This window comes from Podarcis liolepis (assembly GCF_965112155.1).
Source record: "Podarcis liolepis genome assembly, chromosome: 2".
NCBI classification, from domain to species: domain Eukaryota; kingdom Metazoa; phylum Chordata; class Lepidosauria; order Squamata; family Lacertidae; genus Podarcis; species Podarcis liolepis.
The window spans coordinates 90281022-90301593 of NC_139555.1; the positions used below are offsets into that span (position 1 = coordinate 90281022).

The following is a 20572-nucleotide window of genomic DNA, read 5'->3' on the forward strand; positions in this document are numbered from 1 at the left end:
GCCCAGGGCAAAACAGAGTCTTGGGAGTCTCCCATTGCAAACACACACACACCAAATTCTGTCAGTACATAACACAACATATTTATGTACATGGGAGAACAACATCATAAAGTTATTATGTAGTTTAGTATAGCCACAATGGCAAAAGGAGAATCAATATTTCTGCAAAATGAAAAATAGATCCAATTAATTGTCTTATTTTTTGATTATCTGTAGTGATGATTATATCTTCATTATACACCTTTAGGCGTCAGGCAAAAACGTTCCTTTTTAACCAGCTCATTGGTTGACTTGATCAACATCCTATACCCTTTTAAAATGTGGCTCTTTTGGGGGAGGGGTATTATTGGGTTATTGTTTTTATTTTTATTTTATATGTTTTGATCTTTTTGTGAATCGCCCTGAGACCTCCTCTGGGTATACGGCAGTATATAAATTCAATAAATAAAATAAAATAAAATAAATGATTATTGTTTCTATGGGGCAATCATTCTGTCAGCACAAGCATTTCTGCTTGTCAGATGGCATTATCTTCCCTTTAACTGGCACATATCAGCCTGGAGTTTCCCTCCATCAATCAGAGCAGATTCAGGCAGAACACAGGGGTGTGCATGGGGTGGAGAGTGGGGAAAGTCCCATTGTGCTAGTGGGACTCATCTTAGTTGAATCTGGCCCATGGAATCTAGAATCTCAGTTGTTCACTGTTGGTGGTCTCACAGACCCACCTAGTACTGTTTCTCACACACTCTTCAATAGAAAACCCAGAGTTATAACCATGGGAGGATGGGAGGTTGTGGGATAGTCTGTGCCACTCCATTTAACTGAATGCCACCTTACAGGTACATCTGTATCTCCAGCCTCAGTGGTTTCAGCTCCCCAATGATACAGGTGCCTGGTTGAGTCATTACACTTCAGGGAGTGGCACTGCTGGTGGAAGGGAGGAGAATTACAGCCTGGTAGACAGATACCACTAAATGCACATAAGATTTCAGCAGAACAATTAGCACATTCAATGTCACCACATGGTGGGATTATTTTCTGTTTACTGTACCTACCAGGATTCCATTCCGCTAATGGAAAATACTAGAGCAAGGACAACAAAAATGTAGTAAGTGCCTCATTTCCACAAAGTATTACATGAGCCAGTTCAAAAGCAGCAGAGAGTGAGATCGGATCTGTCTCATAAAGATGTGGAAAGGGGAAAGTTAGACAGAGGCTGGGTTAGATAGAGGCAGAAAACAAATCATGAGACACATTTAAAACAAAATAAAGCAGCTCTTGAGATAACCACCACAAGAAAAACCTGATGGTATCAGATCAGCGTTGAACCAAAAGACAGGATGATGTAGGAAAACTTTCCAAAAGACAAGCATATTTTGGTTAAAATTCTAAAATTTATGTTTTGATAGCATACTGAAACCAACACATTTCAAAGAACATCCTTAAGCAACAGACTAGTTCACACAATCCTTGTTGAATGTAGCATAGCAATCGCTCTTAAACACACACACAACTCTTCTGCTTGAATAGACTTGAGCTTACTTCGCAACTGTAAGGCTTCTGGGGTGTCTAATGACTAGGAAGCATTTCAGTCCTTCAGACCCAACCCATTTCCTGAACCTCCTTCAGCACATACTCAAACTGCTCCTGACATGCCTCTATGGCCCTACCAGCTTTTCATGGCAGTAGAAAGTGGTGATCTTACACTGGATCTTCTTCAGTGATTTCTGATCTATTTCTCCAGTGTTGAAGAGCAGTGGCGTAGCGTGGGTTGTCAGCACCCGGGGCAAGGCAAGTAATTTGCGCCCCCTAACCCGTGGATTTGCGCCCCCTAACCCTAACCCCCAGATGTTGCGCCCGGTGCGGCCGGCACCCCCTGCACCCCCCACGCTACGCCACTGTTGAAGAGTCAAATCTGAGATACTTTCTGGCGCCTCCAGTAGGGACCATAGGATTGGCCTTTAGTTGGGATTTGTTACCAGGAATTTCTTTCTGCTTTACTTATATGCAACCCCAAATATTGAATTATTTGTTATGGGTTGCTTCTAAAAATCCCATATTGGTTATAATTATGAACAACCTTGAATTAAAGTGAACGATTGTGAGGCAGCCAAATTGTCTGCTATGAATATCTGAATGGAATATAAGGCTTTTATTTATTTATTGTTACGGCAGGGATGAGGAACATGTGGTCATCTCGACTGTGTGGAATACAACTCCCATCATTCCTAGCTGTTGGCCATGCTGACCAGGGAAGTTGGATCCCCAAAACACATGGAAAGTATTCCCCACACCTCTTTTTTTGTACTTTATTGCTTTTTGCTCATGTGCAAGATAGTCCCAGTGCAGACCAACCTGAGTGCAGGCCCACTCAAGGAAGGATCATTGCCGCAGATCCCAGTGCAACACTCCTCTCTATTCCTATCCATGATGCATATTCACATTGGTTCGCATGCACCCATCAGCCATTATAGGAGGCTGGCGCACTTCATGTTTTCCCAATACAGTGGTACCTCGGGTTACCTATGCTCCAGGTTACATACGCTTCAGGTTACAGACTCTGCTAACCCAGAAATAGTACCTCGGGTTAAGAACTTTGCTTCAGGATGAGAACAGAAATCGTGCGGCGGCGGCGCGGCAGCAGCAGGAGGCCCCATTAGCTAAAGTGGTGCTTCAGGTTAAGAATAGTTTCAGGTTAAGAATGGACCTCCGGAACGAATTAAGTACTTAACCTGAGGTACCACTGAATAGCATTTTAAACTTGAACATGCCTAGCTGGGTTGGTGAGTGAAGGCTAGATGGGGAAGCAAAAATATACACTAGCTTCTTGTTCTGAGGTGCTGTTCCGGTGTTCTCATATGCACACAGTGCAGAGAAGGGGGGGCAGGGAAGCACGTTCTCTTCATTTGCTTCAAACCAGAAAACAAGAAGAGATCAATTGCTGTGTTTGCGGATCCTGCTGCATGCGATGAATGAAGGAATACTATCCAGCCTGGCAGTGTGCCTGCATATTAATTTCTGCATGCACAATATGCTTCCTATTGGGGAAAGCAGCATGGCCGTAATACAATGTGCCTTCACCAGTTTGTGCTTCCATACTAGCTATCCACATCTTGAAGCAGATACAAAGTGCACACACAGTGAGATACTGGGAACTCATGCAACCCTTTTGTGCAGAGATATCTTTGGAAGAAGCCACCATCTTTTCTCTGTGCAGATCTCCCTTATGTGTGTAGTGGGGGTAGGAGCATCATCAACTAAAGTCTAGGTTTTCAGTTGCTGAAATATTCACATTAGTGAATATGCTCCCTTTCCCCCCCCCCTTTATTGGAACACATGGTTTCTTACAGGAACAAAATGGCATCTTCTTTTCTTGTAGATTTATTTTCAAGCAATTGGCCAAGATGTTCCTATGGTAACAGATACAATTTAATTTCCCTGATGTATTGCAGAAGAAAAATGGATTGGATTTCATCTGACATGGATCTAGGTAGGCCATATCGCTGGTTATTAAGCACAGTCGCTCAAATTATCCTGCGGCGGCAGCTTCGGGTTAGTTAAAGAAACCTTTCTGATGAGATTCTCAGGGTATTTTTCTTTGAGCTACCATGTTGTGGGGAAACCCGTCAGCCATGCAGAAGATATTTTAGGATGTTTAATGGGCTTACAGTGCAAACCTTCTGGGAAGCAAGTCCTATTTAGTTAAATACAGCCTTATAGCACAGGATTGTAGCTTTTATAACACCCATATATCCCAGGTCAAAAGGGGGTGTCCCATCATTAGGTTCAGTGGAAGAATTCCTGCATGTATATAAATATGTCTCTTCCATTGAAATTTATAGGCCAATGTCTGTAGAGGAGAGCTCATTGTGGTCATTTCACACTTGAACCATTTGTGTGATAGTTTGGGTGAGAATGCTTAAACGTGAATGTGTCTAGGACAAGCAGTTGCACCATCTGTTTCAAAACATTTGAACACCAAGGTTTAATTCAACCATGCAAGGTTTCAGTGCATCTCAGGGTCCAGTAATACAGTATGTGGCAATGGTGGCTTGTGTGGAGGCTGAGGCAGTCTTCCAGCAGTGCTGCATTTGTTGAGATGAGGTGAGGTGGTAGGAGCAGCAGCCCCACAGTGCACACGCAATGCAGGGACATTGCCACGAGTCTGGAACTTCCTCATGCTCACCACCATCTTGCCCCATGCCCTGATGAGCACTTGGCTGCCTCCAGAATGACATCTCTGGCTCCCCCAATGAGCCCCTGTTGGTGTGAGAGGATATCAGTATCCTTGCATGTTGTGTGTGTGTAGCTCTGTGGGTGGAAATTTGTTCACAGCTGAAGCACTGGGAGAAGGCTGATCCAACCTTTTTCCCGTGGGCCATCTTTGCAACCGAATTCTCTTTCCACCTGCCCTCACATTTGAGAACATAAGGACGTAAATCAAGTCCGCTGGATCAGCCCAGTGCTCCATCTAGTCCAGCATCCTGTTCTCATGGTGGCCTGTGCGAAGCCTCCAAGCTGGACAGTGGAGGAAAAAAATAGACATCATGACTAGTAGCCACTAATAGCCTTGTCCTCCATGAATTTGTCTAATCTTCTTTTAGAGCCATCCAAGTTGGTGACCATCAGTGCCTCATGTGGGGGCAAGTTCCCTAGTTTAACCATGCACTGCTTTCTGGAAAAGCCACTCCAACAAAGTCTATGGGATGAAAAATTTCCCTCACATGTCACCTTCACAAAGTTACTTGTGGATCGAGGGCCCCGACCCCGCTAAGTGAAATAAATACACAAGGACACGTGGTATAAGGTTAATGGGCAAGAAAAGGCCACAACTTTATTGATTACAGCAGTGAAAAGGTATTGGCTTAGGCATTGGATGACTATAGGTGGTGGGTTTATTCAACAGTAGGTGGAGCCTGTTGATGCTCATCCAACTATAGGCTCACCCCCTGATGTCACCGAGGGTCGTGCCATGGCCTCCCGCCAAGCAGGCATCGGACGGAATACACGACCGCCAGATTCTTTTAACGGAATAACCCACGGTAGATAGCATAGGCGATGGCCACACCTAGCCCTTGACACAGCACAACACATGAATCCAATGCCTAACCTACCCACCAATACCACAGAAGTTGTGACGATTGCTACGAGGTAGGCGAAAAAACCAAAAAGCCAAATGCCAAATGGAAAAATTCCTACCAGGCCCCCCAGACAACCGGGGCAACCAACCTAAGGTCCATAGCAAGGCCAAAAACCTAGACCCTGAGCTAAATGGGAGTGGAGGGTGGGTGACTCGCTGCAGGACGCCGAGGACTGGGGGGGAGAAGAAGGTAAGGAGGGGCAGGGGCTAAGGCCCCTGCCAGGGCGGAGTCTGGGCTCCCGCCCACAACCACTCCCCTCTCTTGCAGGGAGGAGAGTCTTTGTGGATCGAGGGCCCCGATGGCTCTTCCCTGTGATAACTGAGATGACTCCTAGCTGATGACTCGCTGCAGGACGACGAGGACTGAGGGGGAGGAGAAGGTAAGGAGGGGCAGGGGCTAAGGCCCCTGCCAGGGCGGAGTCCGGGCTCCCGCCCACAACCACTCCCCTCTCTTGCAGGGAGGAGAGTCTTTGTCAAACATTTAACTCATTTAAAATGAGGCAGATATTATTCTTTCTGTCCTAGTTTTGGCATGGACAATCATCATCATTTCCTATACAGTACAGCCAAGTTTCAAAGCAGTCTGCTGAAATATCTTCTAACTGTACTACTTTCTCACCATTATTATAGCAGAATGTAATTTCATCAACACACCCTTAACCAGAACTGTGGTCCTATAATGCCTCTGGTGTAGGATACAGTAGGTAACAAGTAAAAATGGTTGTTTCATTTTCACACAAACCTTCCACTTATTTCTATTTGTTTGAGAGCTCCTTTGAGATCCTCTCTCTCTCTCTTTTTCTCTCTATCTCTCTCCCCCTTGTCCAAGACCTAGCCAACCAAACTTCTCAGAGTGAGCTGTGCTAAAGAACCATAGGAGAAGCACATCTTATATGGAGAATAAGCCCAGTTTCATAATCAATAGCCTTGGATGAAACATACTGACTCACACAAAATTGAAGTAAACAGATATCTCTGTTCAAAATATTGGTGGTTGTGTTTTGTTTTGTTTTAAATGTTGCTAAATTGACATACTGTAAACAACCAATTAAGGTTTTTAAATGTTAAAATACTTTCTCATTAGATGTTATATTTAGCTGAATGGTTCCCTTGAAAGGAACAGAGTTCAAGACTAAAGAGAAAGTGGATTATTTATCACAGATAAATGGGGAAGGCAGTCTACTGAAGAACAGATGCCTCTAATTAAAATGCTGTGTTGTTTCTAACATTTAACCTTGCGCAAGAAAACTGTCTAACTCTTTTGTTGTTGCTACACTCAGAGACAGTCAGAGTGAATAATCAGTAGGGTGATCATTTGTGATATTGTCAAAATAACTCAAAATATGGCACACATTTCCCATGAGCATGTAGCATCATTCCCAGGGTGGCTTCTCCAGTTACAGGTATGTCACTGCTTCAACCCTTCCAAAGGTTATTAGAAATGCTTTACCGCTTTGCCCAACGCACAAACACCTTTTGCAGGGGAAAAATGGCCTGGTGAATAGAGCCTGCTGTTCTCCCTCTGCAGTTGAATCATTGAGGGAGGTTGGGAGGCAGGCAGTTCCTTCAGAGAAGGTGCCTGTGAGAGGCCTGGCTATGATTTTATAGGCCAGGGCCCTGTGGGATTTGGTTAAGGAGGATCTTGCCTGCCAGTCAGCTGCAGACTTCATGTCCATGGCTCCCCAATGTCATGATCACTGCTGGACTCTGGGATCAGGACACCAAAACTTATGCACACTCTCTAGGACATGTGTTAGGAAGTTTCTGCAAATACACATGCAGGATTTTTTACACATGTTGCAATGAATGTGTGTAGGTCAGGAGAAGAGCCTACCTTGATTGGCATAGGCGAAAGGAGTGTGATAAGCAATCACACTTATCTATCAATAGTCCAATCTCCCAATTACTTGTACTAGACCAGGCACAGGCAAACTCGGCCCTCCAGATGTTTTGGGACTACAACTCCCATCATCCCTAGCTAACAGGACCAGTGGTCAGGAATTATGGGAATTGTAGTTCCAAAACACCTGGAGGGCCAAGTTTGCCTATGCCTGTACTAGCAGTGTAACCAAGAAACAAAATCCATGATACAGCTTTGATCAAACAAAGCTTGGCGCAAACTTGCTTTACTGTCATTTAAGGTGATGGTGGCTCTATCCTCCACTCAATATTATTCCCCAAAGCATTCATTTACCTTCTCCCATACAAGTGAATTATTGCCTCTTGGGAAAAGGGAACTTGTGGCTCTCTAGTTACAGACCTTCCAAGTGTCCCTATTTTCCAGGGACAGTCCCAGATTTACAGAAGCCATCCTGGTTTCTGATCTCATCCCGGAATGTCCCACTTTTCTTTAGGACGTCCCTATTTTCATAGAGGTACCGCTCCAGCGGGAAGGTAAATGGCGTTTCCGTGCGCTGCTCTGGTTCGCCAGAAGCGGCTTAGTCATGCTGGCCACATGACCCGGAAGCTGTCTGCAGACAAACGCCGGCTCCCTCAGCCTATAGAGCGAGATGAGCGCTGCAACCCCAGAGTCGGTCACGTCTGGACCTAATGGTCAGGGGTCCCCTTTACCTTTACCTATTTTCATCAGAGAAATGTCGGAGGGTATGGAGTTATGTGACCTCCCGATTTTTTCCACAGAATCCTTGCAGCTGAATAGTCAGGCTTTTCTTCCGCATCCTCCACGCCACCTATCATAATTGTCGCTATTGTTTCAGAAAACAAAGAAGCCTAGAAGCCTAGGAAGTTAAGGCTGTAGCATGTATCAGTGGCTTGTTAGTGCTAAGGCCTCCAGCTGGGTAGGTGAATTGACATGAAGGAAAGCTGCCAAACTGTTAACATGGTTTCAAGTCTGCCTGGGTCCACAGTGGTACAGGTGAGCACAGGATGTGTGTGTTATAAAAGACTCGCCAAATGTGAAACAAACCTTTCTGAACAGCTGCCCTGCTTGTCATTAGTCAATCTAATGTGAAGAAGATGCAAGAAAACAAATAGTTTGAAGAACAGCCCCTGTCTGCTCATGTGGATACTGGTTATTTCACTCTCAGGTATGAATACAGAGAATTGACCAAAAAAAAGAAGAAGGTAATTTTCTTTTTCCTGAAGGCTCAATATTTCCCAGCAGGAGAAATATGTCCATTTTGACTGTGGCTTTTTAAAAATAACATACGATTATATTTCATTATCACAACAGCTTGATTTATCTCCTTTGTCAATATTTGTCTTCATCTTGCTGCTACTTATCTCCAGGGTGCAGAATCTTCCATCCTGATCGTAGGCAAAATTATGTGCTTATCATGAGGCCACAATTGGTTTACAATTGAAGCTTGAGGCTCCCTCCCAAAGTGTCAATAAGAGCCCAGATCTAAAAATTTTGGGAGTTTGTACTAAGTTCACACTGTCAGTGCATTTTAGAGCATTTTATGGCCCAGGGGATGGAGTACCAAGGCGTTTAGATTAATACAAAGTTGATAATAAACTTGAGTCTCACTACTTTTTCATTCTACCAGATTCACCATTCTGAAATGTATCAATTCTTCCTCTTCTTATTTTTAAACCGCTGGCTGTCACACTCTTGTTTGCTTGATGAAAGCAAATGAAAGGACTTCATCCGAAAAGGCAGCCTATAAATATTTAAAATACATGAAAAATAAATAGTACAAAACAGGCATGGCCAACTGGCAGTCAGTAACACAAGGAGGAAATAAATCCCAACAAACTAAAGACGTAATTTTTAAAAAGGGGATCAAATGCATACAGCTATACAGTAATACAGTTACTCAGTGCTTTTTTTTAAAAAAAATGTTTAGGGGTACTCTCATTTTCCTACTCATATTGAAATAATGCCCCTCAATGAGGCCAAACTTAGATTCACAAAATGTTTAGGGGTATGCATACCCCTGCGCCCCCCCCCGAAAAAAAGCAATGCATTTACTGTACAAAACTGGCAGCCTCCATGGCAATTCTGGCTCTTAACAACCTTTCCCCCCCAGCCTTCTGCTGCCTCTCTGAGCCTCCAGTCAGTAGAGGGCAGGATTGAGACTAATAAACACTTTGTGGTTTCCCACTGCCTCTTCCTCTCTCTTCTCCCTCTTCCTTTCAAGAGGGTACCATGGAGGTAGCTCCAGTCATGTAGTGTAGAATCCAAAGCCATTCTTGTGACTAGGAAGTAACGGTAAGTATAAAACCCATTTTGTGTTTTATTTTCCCCGTTAAGCAATGCTAGTAATGTGTGAACGAAGAAGAATGGGTGTTGAGACTGAGTCATTCCAGGCAGCTCCAGCTTCTGATTGTGAAAAATAATAACACAACCTCTTGGCCAGCTCCATTTTAAAGGTAAGCAAATCGTACACCCATGTTGCAGGGAGGCATGGCGATGGGTTTTATTCTAAAGTTTAAACACTTAAATGTAGAGGGAAATGGCCCTGCAGAAATGTGGGTTAATATCTAGGAAAGCACTACCTAGAATTGCTTTTCTCAGATTACGTAGATTTCCATGCACACTGTATCAACTAGGCATAACTGGGAGTTCCCCTGTTTCTTTCTAGTCTTGTTTTATGAGGTCATTTTGCTCTGTGTTCTGTGCTACTGCCTTCCAGTTTAACTTGGAGAATTTCTAAAATTTATTTCAGAATGGACGGGCATGCATCATTTGCTGCAGTTTTCAGAACATTCCTTTTTCTTATGCCTTACCAGTGCACACCAGTGCACACAGATTAAATCACAACACAAAAAGGCATCTTAATATAACTGCTCAATTCTGTTACACACAGTGGTTTTAATGGCAGCGAAGATGCACTGGTATGCAGTGGTAACCTGTAAGAAACAAAACTTTCAGCAAAATGAAAGCTGTGGCAAAGTCGCATGAAAAACTCCAGAATTTATTTATTTTTAAGGTAGGAATGGTGGATTGTTAGCATATTGATGTTGCACAAAGCAGGACTGTGCACTTCAGAAACCTCATATTTCAGATTGTTCCACCTCATTTGCATGTGGACAAGGTCGTCATGCTGATGTTTTCTCCCACATAATTGCATTTGTGTGTTGGGAAGGGGGAACTACTGTGGAGGAAGCAGAAAGGTGGTTCAAATTTTAGATGTAGGTTACCATGAGATAACTGCAGGCAGTACATGGAAAATGCGATCCCATTAATGTACCATCTATGGAGCCAGAATTGAATGTTCAGGCTCATGTGGATCTTTTGCAATCTCAATCATTAGTTTTCATGCAGAATAGGATTTACCATGCCAGATACACAATTACGGAGAGATGCTTTGTTGTAGGAGGCATATCGGCAGATTTAGGCGGAATAAATTTATGCAGCAAAAGCATCACTCCCACCTTAAAGATGGAAATGAAGGGGTCGTATCGGAGAACATTATTACTTGTACAAGTAAAGAAAACTGCTTTGTTACTCATGGATACATCAGTTACTTTAACCATATACATGAAGAAAACTATGTGTGGTATTTCAGGTGTATATAATTTCCATACTAATTCTTCTTGAACTCCAGAGAACCATACAATGGAAGGTATTTTTATTATGCTTTTGACAGTGCGAATGCACTTATATTGCACAGAGTGCAGCAATAGCTATGCCTACGAAATTGCATATAATGTTTGCAATGCCTGATGTAACGGAGAGATAATTATAGTACTCCCAGAATGTGACAGGTGTCAGGAACGAAAAGTGTTCTCTCTCACTCACTTAAATCTATGGGAGATAACATATGCATTGAAATGCAGGCACATTATGCCGGAATCACAGTCTCCAACACTTAGAAATTAGTTTCAGTGAAATTTCCCTATTTTACCAAACACCAGAGTGTGATCAGCCACCATAACCTTGGGGCATGTCAATTTGTGCCTATCAGATTCATAGCAAGAAGACAGAATGTTTCCTACTAACAAAACTCCCATCTCTTTAGAAGCATAAGCTCACAATTCTGTTTTCAGTGGTTAGCTGCATGCCTGTTCAGCCTCTCTGGCACATACGCCAGATGGAGCCAGTGGAGCACCTTCAAAAGGGCATGGCTATGGATGTCCTGCAGCTCATGTCCTCCTTTTCCATAGTTTGTCATGCCCTATAAAGCATTTCACATCTGCCTTCTGCATCACTCTGATGGTCTGCTGTTAGGTCTGGGAAAGGCTCTTCCTGCCTGAAAACTTGGACAGCTACTGTCAGTAGACAACACTTGAGTTAGATGGGCCAACAGCCTGATTCGATATATGGCAGCTCCCAGGGACTAGGCAGGAGTTAATCCTCCTGAGTTACCACCCTGTGCAGCCTGATCCAGCCTATCATATTCCCATGAAACATACCACTTGTGTCATATGAGTTCTGTATTCTTACGTTGCCAGTGTTGATAAAAGATGAGAGCATTGGAGGAACGTCGGCCACAAATGTGGAAAAGTTGGTTGTGGGAAACCTATTCATTTAGCTTCCCTGGGGTCTCTCTCTGAGTGCTCTAAGCCAGGGGTGGCCAACTCCCAAGAGACTGTGATCTACTTACTGAATTAAAAATTGGCAGTGATCTACCCCCATTTTTGGGATGTTCAGGTCCAAGTATTTTTTTAGGGAGGAGAAAAACCCTGCTTCTTGGGAGAAAAGCAATGACAAACCTAGACAGCATCTTAAAAAGCAGAGACATCACCTTGCCAACAAAGGTCCGTATAGTAAAAGCTATGGTTTTCCCAGTAGTGATGTATGGAAGTGAGAGCTAGATCATAAAGAAGGCTGATCACTGAAGAATTGATGCTTTTGAATTATGGTGCTGGAGGAGACTCTTGAGAGTCCCATGGACTGCAAGAAGATCAAATCTATCCATTCTGAAGGAAATCAGCCCTGAGTGCTCCCTGGAAGGACAGATCGTGAAGCTGAGGCCACCTCATGAGAAGAGAAGATTCCCTGGAAAAGACCCTGATGTTGGGAAAGATGGAGGGCACAAGGAGAAGGGGACGACAGAGGACGAGATGGTTGGACAGTATTCTCGAAGCTACCAGCATGAGTTTGACCAAACTGTGGGAGGCAGTGGAAGACAGGAGTGCCTGGCGTGCTCTGGTCCATGGGGTCACGAAGAGTCGGACACGACTAAATGACTAAACAACAACAAAAAAAGCCCTGGTTTGGGGGGGGTACAAGAAAAAGTTGTTTAGTTTTTTTAGGGAGGAAGAAAGCCCCATTTTTAAGGGTTCTGGAGGAGAAAAAGAAATAGCCACTCAACAACAAATTGCTGGGGGAACAAACAGCCTCACTGAGTAAACTCCGTCTTCCGGTCGGACGATCCTGCAACAATGGATGGCGGGGCGAGGGGGCGGGGCCAGATTCAATTTTACCAGTGCTAAGGAAAGGGATCCAGTGATCGACCGTAATCTACCAAAACCTCCCGGGGAGCTACCAGTAGTTTGACCTGTTGGACATCCCTGCTCTAAGCCTACCTTGCTCAGGAACAAACTAGGAAGGGAAAACTGTGTACTACTGAGAATTACTGCGAGACATCAGGCTTTCCAGGAATCTCTAGTGCGGTGGATATTGTTCAGTGTGCCACCCCACCCCATGGGGGGAGATTGCATAGGGGGCACAAAGAGGCAAGTGGGTGGCAGGGGGTGCTGAGAAACAAGGGAGCAGCAGCGGGTGCTAGAGGTGTAAATGACTATGTGACTTTGAAAAGCTAGTATCACTGCATCCGGTTCATAAATTTTGTTGAATTAATTAAGCCAAATAACTGCATTTTGTATAAATGTGCAATCAGTTGGTTCTGTTTTTAATGTTATTGTTTCGTTACCTTCCTTAGTGGGTCATGCAAACTGCTACAGTCATACCTTGAGTTGCATGTGCTTCAGGTTGAGCGCTTTCATGTTGTGCTCTGCGGCAACCTGGAAGTAACGGAGCGTGTTACTTCCAGGTTTCGCCGTTCGCGCATATGCAGACGCTAAAATGACATCACGCGCATGCGCGGAAGCAGCAAAACGCGACCTGCACACATGCAGACGCGCCATTGCATGTTACGTTCCATTCAGGATGTGAACGGGGCTCCGAAACGGATCCCGTTCACATCCCCAGGTACCACTGTATTCTGAATAATCTTAAATAGGGTAGAGTAGGGGCACTGGGGCTGAGTTTATGGAACCGAGGGGACAGTATTTTAGTCCCAGTTTCCACACCTCACCATGGCTTCTTCTACCCTTTGCCAGAAAGAAAGGTTAGAGACGTTGCCTTGGCCTAGAAAAGTATTCTACTTTAGGCTTCAGACCACATTCTAACCGGCTCAGAACGTCTGTTATTGTGGCTAGGAAGTAATCTTGGAGGGAGGCAACTCCTCCTGCCCTCTGCCCTAGCCAGCCCTTTAATGAACTGCTTTCCCCCAGGCTTGCTATTTCCCTTCTGTTATGTTGTTCAAGGATGACTAATATCATAAAAGAAATAAACCAAGTATTATCGCAAAATGGACGTAGAGCTCAAACTAACTTTTTCCCTGTGAATCCAGGTAAGCAGTGTGGATGGCAAACACTTCAATCCCAGCTCCTTCTCGGCACTTTTGTAACCCTCTCAAGCACTTTGTAAGCAGTGCTATTCTGAAACAATGCTTTGGACAAACTGCTTGGAGAAGAGCAAACATTACTTCTCCCTCTTCCCAAAACAGCACTCCCCAAACAGCACTGGAAGAAAAAGAAACGGAATGCCCTGAAAACAGAATGAGAGCACTGTATAACTTAAGCAAACCATTATTTTGGTTCAGTACTGGTGTCATTACATCGCTTGGAGTCACTTGGCTTTCTCTTGCAGGGGAGGAGGTCTTTATATAAATTACTGGCCTTGGATCTTGCAACTTCAGTGATTTTTTTTTGTCCCTTCCCTTCCCTTCCCTAGCTAGTCCCCTAGGCAGTTTTAAAGTCAGTGCCAGGAAGTAAATGTTTTAATAAAACCAAAGCTCATTAAGCCTGTTATAGGAAGCTGCCTTACATCATAGAATCATAAAATTGTAGAATCACAGAATTGTAGAGTTGGAAGTGCCTCGAGGGTCATCTAGTCCAACCCCTGCAATACAGGAATCTCAGCTAAAGCAGCCATGACAGATCACCATCCAACCCCTGCTTAAAAGGCTCCAAGGAAGGAGAGCCCACATAAAATAAGAGTAGTACATTGCTTAGAGATATTACAGTGGTGCCCCGCAAGACAAATGCCTCGCAAGACGGAAAACTCGCTAGACGAAAGGGTTTTGCGGTTTTTGAGCTGCTTCGCAAGACGAATTTCCCTATGGGCTTGCTTCGCAAGACGAAAACGTCTTGCGTTTTTTGCAAGTTTGTTTCCTTTTTCTTAACACCGTTAATACAGTTGCGACTTGACTTCGAGGAGCAACTCATAGAACGCGGTGTGGTAGCCTTTTTTGAGGTTTTTGGTGATTTTTGAAGCTTTTCCAAAACTTTTCCGACACCGTGCTTCGCAAGGCGAAAAATTCGCTAGACGAAAAAACTCGCGGAATGAATTAATTTCGTCTTGCGAGGCACCACTGTAAAAGTATTAAGTAGTTTATCGGTGATTTACAATCAATCAGGGAAACACTATTTTAAATGCCTTCAAATAAATAACTAAAAAAAAAAATGTGTAGAAGAACTGGGAAGGAAGCCTTGCAAACTCCAGGTCTTTTCACACCCACTTTGAGATCCTGCCCTCGGAGGGTGAATGTGACCACCTCTGCTTTCTGTTTTCTTTTGTTTCCTGCATTGGGCACCACCTTTTTTTGGAAGCGGGGCAGCGATATTCCATTTTCCCCCAAATAATTTAATCAATATAGAAATACTGTCAATAAAAAAATCACATTTCCCTTGCAGAAACACACTTTTTAGCTACCCCTCCTGAAAACATTTTATCTATACTGCTGGAAGTCTATTATGACTTTTCTTTGTATTTTTTTGTAGCTCCAGAACGACTTTTCAGAAACTCTCTTCAGACATCCTCACTCCTGTGTGCAGCTGCTATCAGTGCTTGCCAGATAGCAGTTATTCATCAGTTTCACTTACCCCATTTCTGTAGCAATAGCTTTTGTTATCAGCAGATTTATTTATTTTTATCTCTCTCCCCCCCATCCGTCCATCTTGTATGCACAGCAGTCTCTTTGATCTCTCCGATTTCCTTTGCTGGTGCAGGTATGTGGAAACGCCATCTGTGAAAATGTGTCACCTTCAGATCTGTCGACTACAATACTCTGTGTGTCTCGATGCCTCTAACATGTAGGGCATCGACAACGCTTGCCAGTATACGGCTGCCATTTTAATATGCTGCTTGTTTTGCCGTTTGGTATAGCAGCAGCAGCACAAATCCAATTGTCTCCTTTTCCTTTTATTTGCTTTCCATGAATATTAATTAGGTCCTGAAGATGTAGATTGGCTGCTCTTGTTAGGAGAATCATCCGTAACCAGAAAGCATATAATTTGACACTTCAATATCTTTAAAAATGAAATGCTGCCTGTTATCAAAATTGTTTGTTTCCTAGATATCTACAGTTTGACCACCACAAGGAACACCAACGTTTGCAGTAGCCATGAGAATAATGGCCTCTGCTGCTTTTACATCACAACTCTTTCCCCTAGCCCTGACATGCCCCTTCATTATTTCCTGTCAAAAGTAAAATTTGGCATCTCTATTCTTTCATACCCCTTGACCTGGTCTAGTGGACTTGGGTTTCCAACGGAATAGACTGTGAATAATGGATTGTACTACTTTAGGGAGTGTGTGGGGGGGTGGCACTTTTTGAATGATCCCCCCCTGCAAGAACCCCCCTCCCAAAAAATCCACATCTGCTTTGCTACTTTTTAGATATTGTTTTTCGCAGGGAACCGAACTTTTTAAAATTTAGTTACAGTGGTACCTTGGGTTACATATTCTTCAGGTTACATATGCTTCAAGTTATAGACTCTGCTAACCCAGAAATAGGTCCTTGGGTTAAGAACTTTGCTTCAGGATGAGAACAGAAATCGTGCTCTGGCGGCGTGGCGGCAATAGGAGGCCCTATTAGCTAAAGTGGTGCTTCAGGTTAAGAACAGTTTCAGGTTAAGAACGGACCTCCGGAACAAATTAAGTACTTAACCCGAGGTACCACTGTACCTCCCAATGGGCAACCTGAAGTGGTACAGTCCATTTTAAGCACTGCATGTGTGGTTACAGGGAACCAGGCAGAGGGCCTTCTCGGTAGTGGCGCCCACCCTGTGGAACGCCCTCCCATCAGATGTAAGGGAAATAAACAACTGTCTGACTTTTAGAAGACATCTGAAGGCATACCTGTTTAGGAAAGTTTTTAATGTTTGATGTTTTACTGTGTTTTTATTATTCTGTTGGGAGCTGCCCAGAGTGGCTGGGGAAACCCAGCCAGATGGGAGGGGTATAAATAATAAATTATGATGATGATGATGATGAACCAATCTCTTTCCTTTTCTACTGGTCTACTCCAGCCCCTGCTTGTATTTATGCCCCAAACCAGTTTCCTCCTGTAGCTCCCCTTCTCCCCTGACCTCTGGTCGGTCATGTTGTTCCTGCTTATCAGGAGGTACAGGGAAAGCAGAGAAGTGGCAAGGAGGTTGGCATGGTGAAAACACACTGGCAGGGGCACCCTATTAGCTCTGCTGAGGCATTTGCATTGCACCAACTTTGCTGCCACCTCACCCCTCTCACCAGTGGTGTGACCAAACAGAGGTCATGTGAGCAGTGGCGCCCCATCATGCGATCCACTACTGTTCTTATGTTTTTTTTGTTCATAGCAGGGGGGCAAACTGGATTTGAACTAGCCTGCCAAACCATTACCAGTGGCCTGCTCACCCCCAGTAAAATTGAGTGCTGCTTCTTTCCATCTTGGTCCTGAATGACAGTAGAATTTTAAACTTCTCCTCTCAGCCTCAGCTTCAGATTGGTTGATTTGAAGTTTTTGAATTATGTTGGGAAGTTAGCAATCCATTAGAGAAGATAATCTCCTTGTTTTCCTACAACCATTTAAAAATTTGTTGCAGACTCCTTAACCATGGTCAAATCACTCCAACCTTCATTGTGACCCATCAAAACACTCTTTTTCAACATAACGATCAGTTTACATAACACATTTTGAGTACATTGTGACCAGAATTGTGTCAGCAAATGTTAGCAAGCACCCATCACACTCACTTCAGTGGGTGCCCAGGTTTAATAGCAGCTCAAGGAGCTTCCTAGAACCACTTTTCTTTGTTCATGGAAAGAGCTTTGCGAAATGTGGTGTCGAGAGCTTCCTTCAAAACTGGAAAATGATTTTCTGTATCCATTTCAATTGGGGTTTATGCCCAATTTTGGCACAGAAATTCCTTTGCATGGTAACCTCTGTCGGGAGACAGCTAGGGGGATGTTTCTTTGTCCATTCTTCTTGACCTTTCAGCAGCTTTTGATAGCATTGACCATGGTATCCTTCTGGAGGAGCTGTCTGAGTTAAGGAGTGGTAGCACCACTTTGTGGTGGCTCCATTCCTACTTGGATGGTCATTTCCAGAGGGTATATGCTTTTCAGCCCCATGAAGCCTTCAGTGTGGGGTTCCTACTTTTTTCCTGCAATACTTTGTATCCTATGAAGATAGCTGCACTTCACCAATGGGCCCCTACCCTCCATACACCTTTGCAATTCAGTCACACTATATATATATATATATATATATATATATATATATATATATATATATGCAGGTTTTGGTGTCTTCGGGTGTCTTCCCGTGTAAGAGTTGGGGTGTCTAGGCGACGTTTCGACGAGGTCTCACTCGTCATCTTCAGGCTGGTGCTTTCGGCTTCTTGTTACTGGAACAGAGCAGGATCTCAGTGTTTGAGTTCCTATAAATACTGTTGAGGGGGTGTGGTGTATAGCCTCCAACGTTCTGGGCAGAGAGGAGGTTCCCAGGTTAGTGTGCCTTTTCTTCTTTTGTTCCTTAATTACTTGAGGGATATCTTGAGTGATTACTTGAGTGATATTCTGAGTACCACTTAGGTGGGTCATTAGGTGTGGATTAGTTGCTAAAGCTTTCGTGTCTTGACCTCTTGAGCTTGTGAAGAGTTTTTCTGAGAAGATGGCTGTACTGCACTTAGTTGTGCTCTGGCTTGGCTTCGTGTATAGGGGCGAGCTGTGGTTTTGTGCCCTGTGCCAGCCAGATCTGTGTAGGGATTGCAGGGGGGTGCAGCATCCGGAGGTGCCACTATGGTTTGGTTACTGGATGGTGTCTGTGATTTATCTGTGGAGAGGGTCTGGGTTTGGGTCTGGTGTGGTTGATTGGTGATGGCGTTCTGTGTGCCTCTGGTTCTGGTGTCGGTTTTTGTGGGGAGGGCTAATTTCCAGATGTCTGGCAGGCGGGACGTGTCGTCACGCTTGTTCATGTTGTGAGGGTGTTTCTCTATCTCGATGGCTTCCATGATTATTCTCTTGTGGTGATGTTAGATGTTAAAGAGCAATTTGGAATCTGCAAAATTAATTTCGTGTCCTGTTTCTTTCATGTGTTGGAAAAGAGAGGAGGTTTTTTCTTCTTTTTTGACGGCATTCTTGTGTTCTGCGATACGTGCATTTATTCGTCTGTTTGTTTGTCCAATGTACGTGGCTGGGCAGACTTTGCAGGGTATTTCATAGACCCCTTGGTTTTCCAACTGGATTTTATCTTTGGGGTTTCTGAGGATATTGGCAAAACAGGGATACGAAGCTAATCCAAAAAGAAACACCCCCCAAAAACCAAGACACAGAAGAAAACAATGGCATGGCCCTCCTTCCTTATATCAAGGGCACTACAGATAAAATTAGCAAAATCCTCCATAAACACAATATCAAAACAGCCTTTTGCACCAACCAAAAAATAGCCAATATCCTCAGAAACCCCAAAGATAAAATCCAGTTGGAAAACCAAGGGGTCTATGAAATACCCTGCAAAGTCTGCCCAGCCACGTACATTGGACAAACAAACAGACGAATAAATGCACGTATCGCAGAGCACAAGAATGCCGTCAAAAAAGAAGAAAAAACTTCCTCTCTTTTCCAACACATGAAAGAAACAGGACACGAAATTAATTTTGCAGATTCCAAATTGCTCTTTAACATGGAACATCACCACAAGAGAATAATCATGGAAGCCATCGAGATAGAGAAACACCCTCACAACATGAACAAGCGTGACGACACGTCCCGCCTGCCAGACATCTGGAAATTAGCCCTCCCCACAAAAACCGACACCAGAACCAGAGGCACACAGAACGCCATCACCAATCAACCACACCAGACCCAAACCCAGACCCTCTCCACAGATAAATTACAGACACCATCCAGTAGCCAAACCATAGTGGCACCTCCGGATGCTGCACCCCCCTGCAATCCCTACACAGATCTGGCTGGCACAGGGCACAAAACCACAGCTCGCCCCTATACACGAAGCCAAGCCAGAGCACAACTAAGTGCAGTACAGCCATCTTCTCAGAAAAACTCTTCACAAGCTCAAGAGGTCAAGACACGAAAGCTTTAGCAACTAATCCACACCTAATGACCCACCTAAGTGGTACTCAGAATATCACTCAAGAAATCACTCAAGATATCCCTCAAGTAATTAAGGAACAAAAGAAGAAAAGGCACACTAACCTGGGAACTTCCTCTCTGCCCAGAACGTTGGAGGCTATACACCACACCCCCTCAACAGTATTTATAGGAACTCAAACACTGAGATCCTGCTCTGTTCCAGTAACAAGAAGCCGAAAGCACCAGCCTGAAGATGACGAGTGAGACCTCGTCAAAACGTCGCCTAGACACCCCAACTCTTACACGGGAAGACACCCGAAGACACCAAAACCTGCATTCCTGTACCCGTGAAAATCTACGAAAGCAAATATATATATATATATATTCCTACTACTGCTGCCATGACAGTGACTTCAGTACCACTCACCACCCTCCAGTAGTGGTGATCATACAGCAGTACTGCTTTAGACTAGAACCCAAGCTCACCTTCCATCCGTGGTAGCAGCCCATCATTTAAATGTAATAGATGTAATGCTACGGTCAACAGATCTTTGATTTAATAGTTATTAAAAATCTAAAATAGCCATCTGTGCCCAGTGGGAAAGACAGTGTTTTGTGCAGTGTCGGGTCAGGATGCTGTGGTCACCTTGTCCAGTGCCTGACCTGGCCCAAGACTGGCATCAATCCTAGTTACAATTGATGGGTGATTAGTGCCATTTAAAGGAAGACAGTATGTGCCACCCAAATCCATAAAGTATGGCATAAAACTGTCTGTGCCACAGTTCTAAAGTTGCCATATAGCCGTATATACGTGAAGGAAGCAGGGACTCCTGCAGCTTGAAATCTAGGTCAATCAGTGGTTGAGAAGCTAATACATTTATTGGGTTCTGGATGAAAAATAACTCATAACTTCTTCAACAATGTGCCACTGGCCTGGGGAT

The 20572-nt window shown here is 44.0% G+C and overlaps 1 long non-coding RNA gene across 1 annotated transcript in view; it reads left to right on the top strand.

The window, feature by feature from the left end:
* The first annotated feature begins 9219 nt into the window (after window positions 1–9219).
* Window positions 9220–20572, top strand: part of LOC310702126 — a 43506-nt gene continuing 32153 nt past the window's right edge. The window contains exon 1 of the long non-coding RNA XR_014523272.1: window positions 9220–9314. This is a non-coding gene — a long non-coding RNA (uncharacterized lncRNA). The remainder of the gene's footprint in view (window positions 9315–20572) is intronic.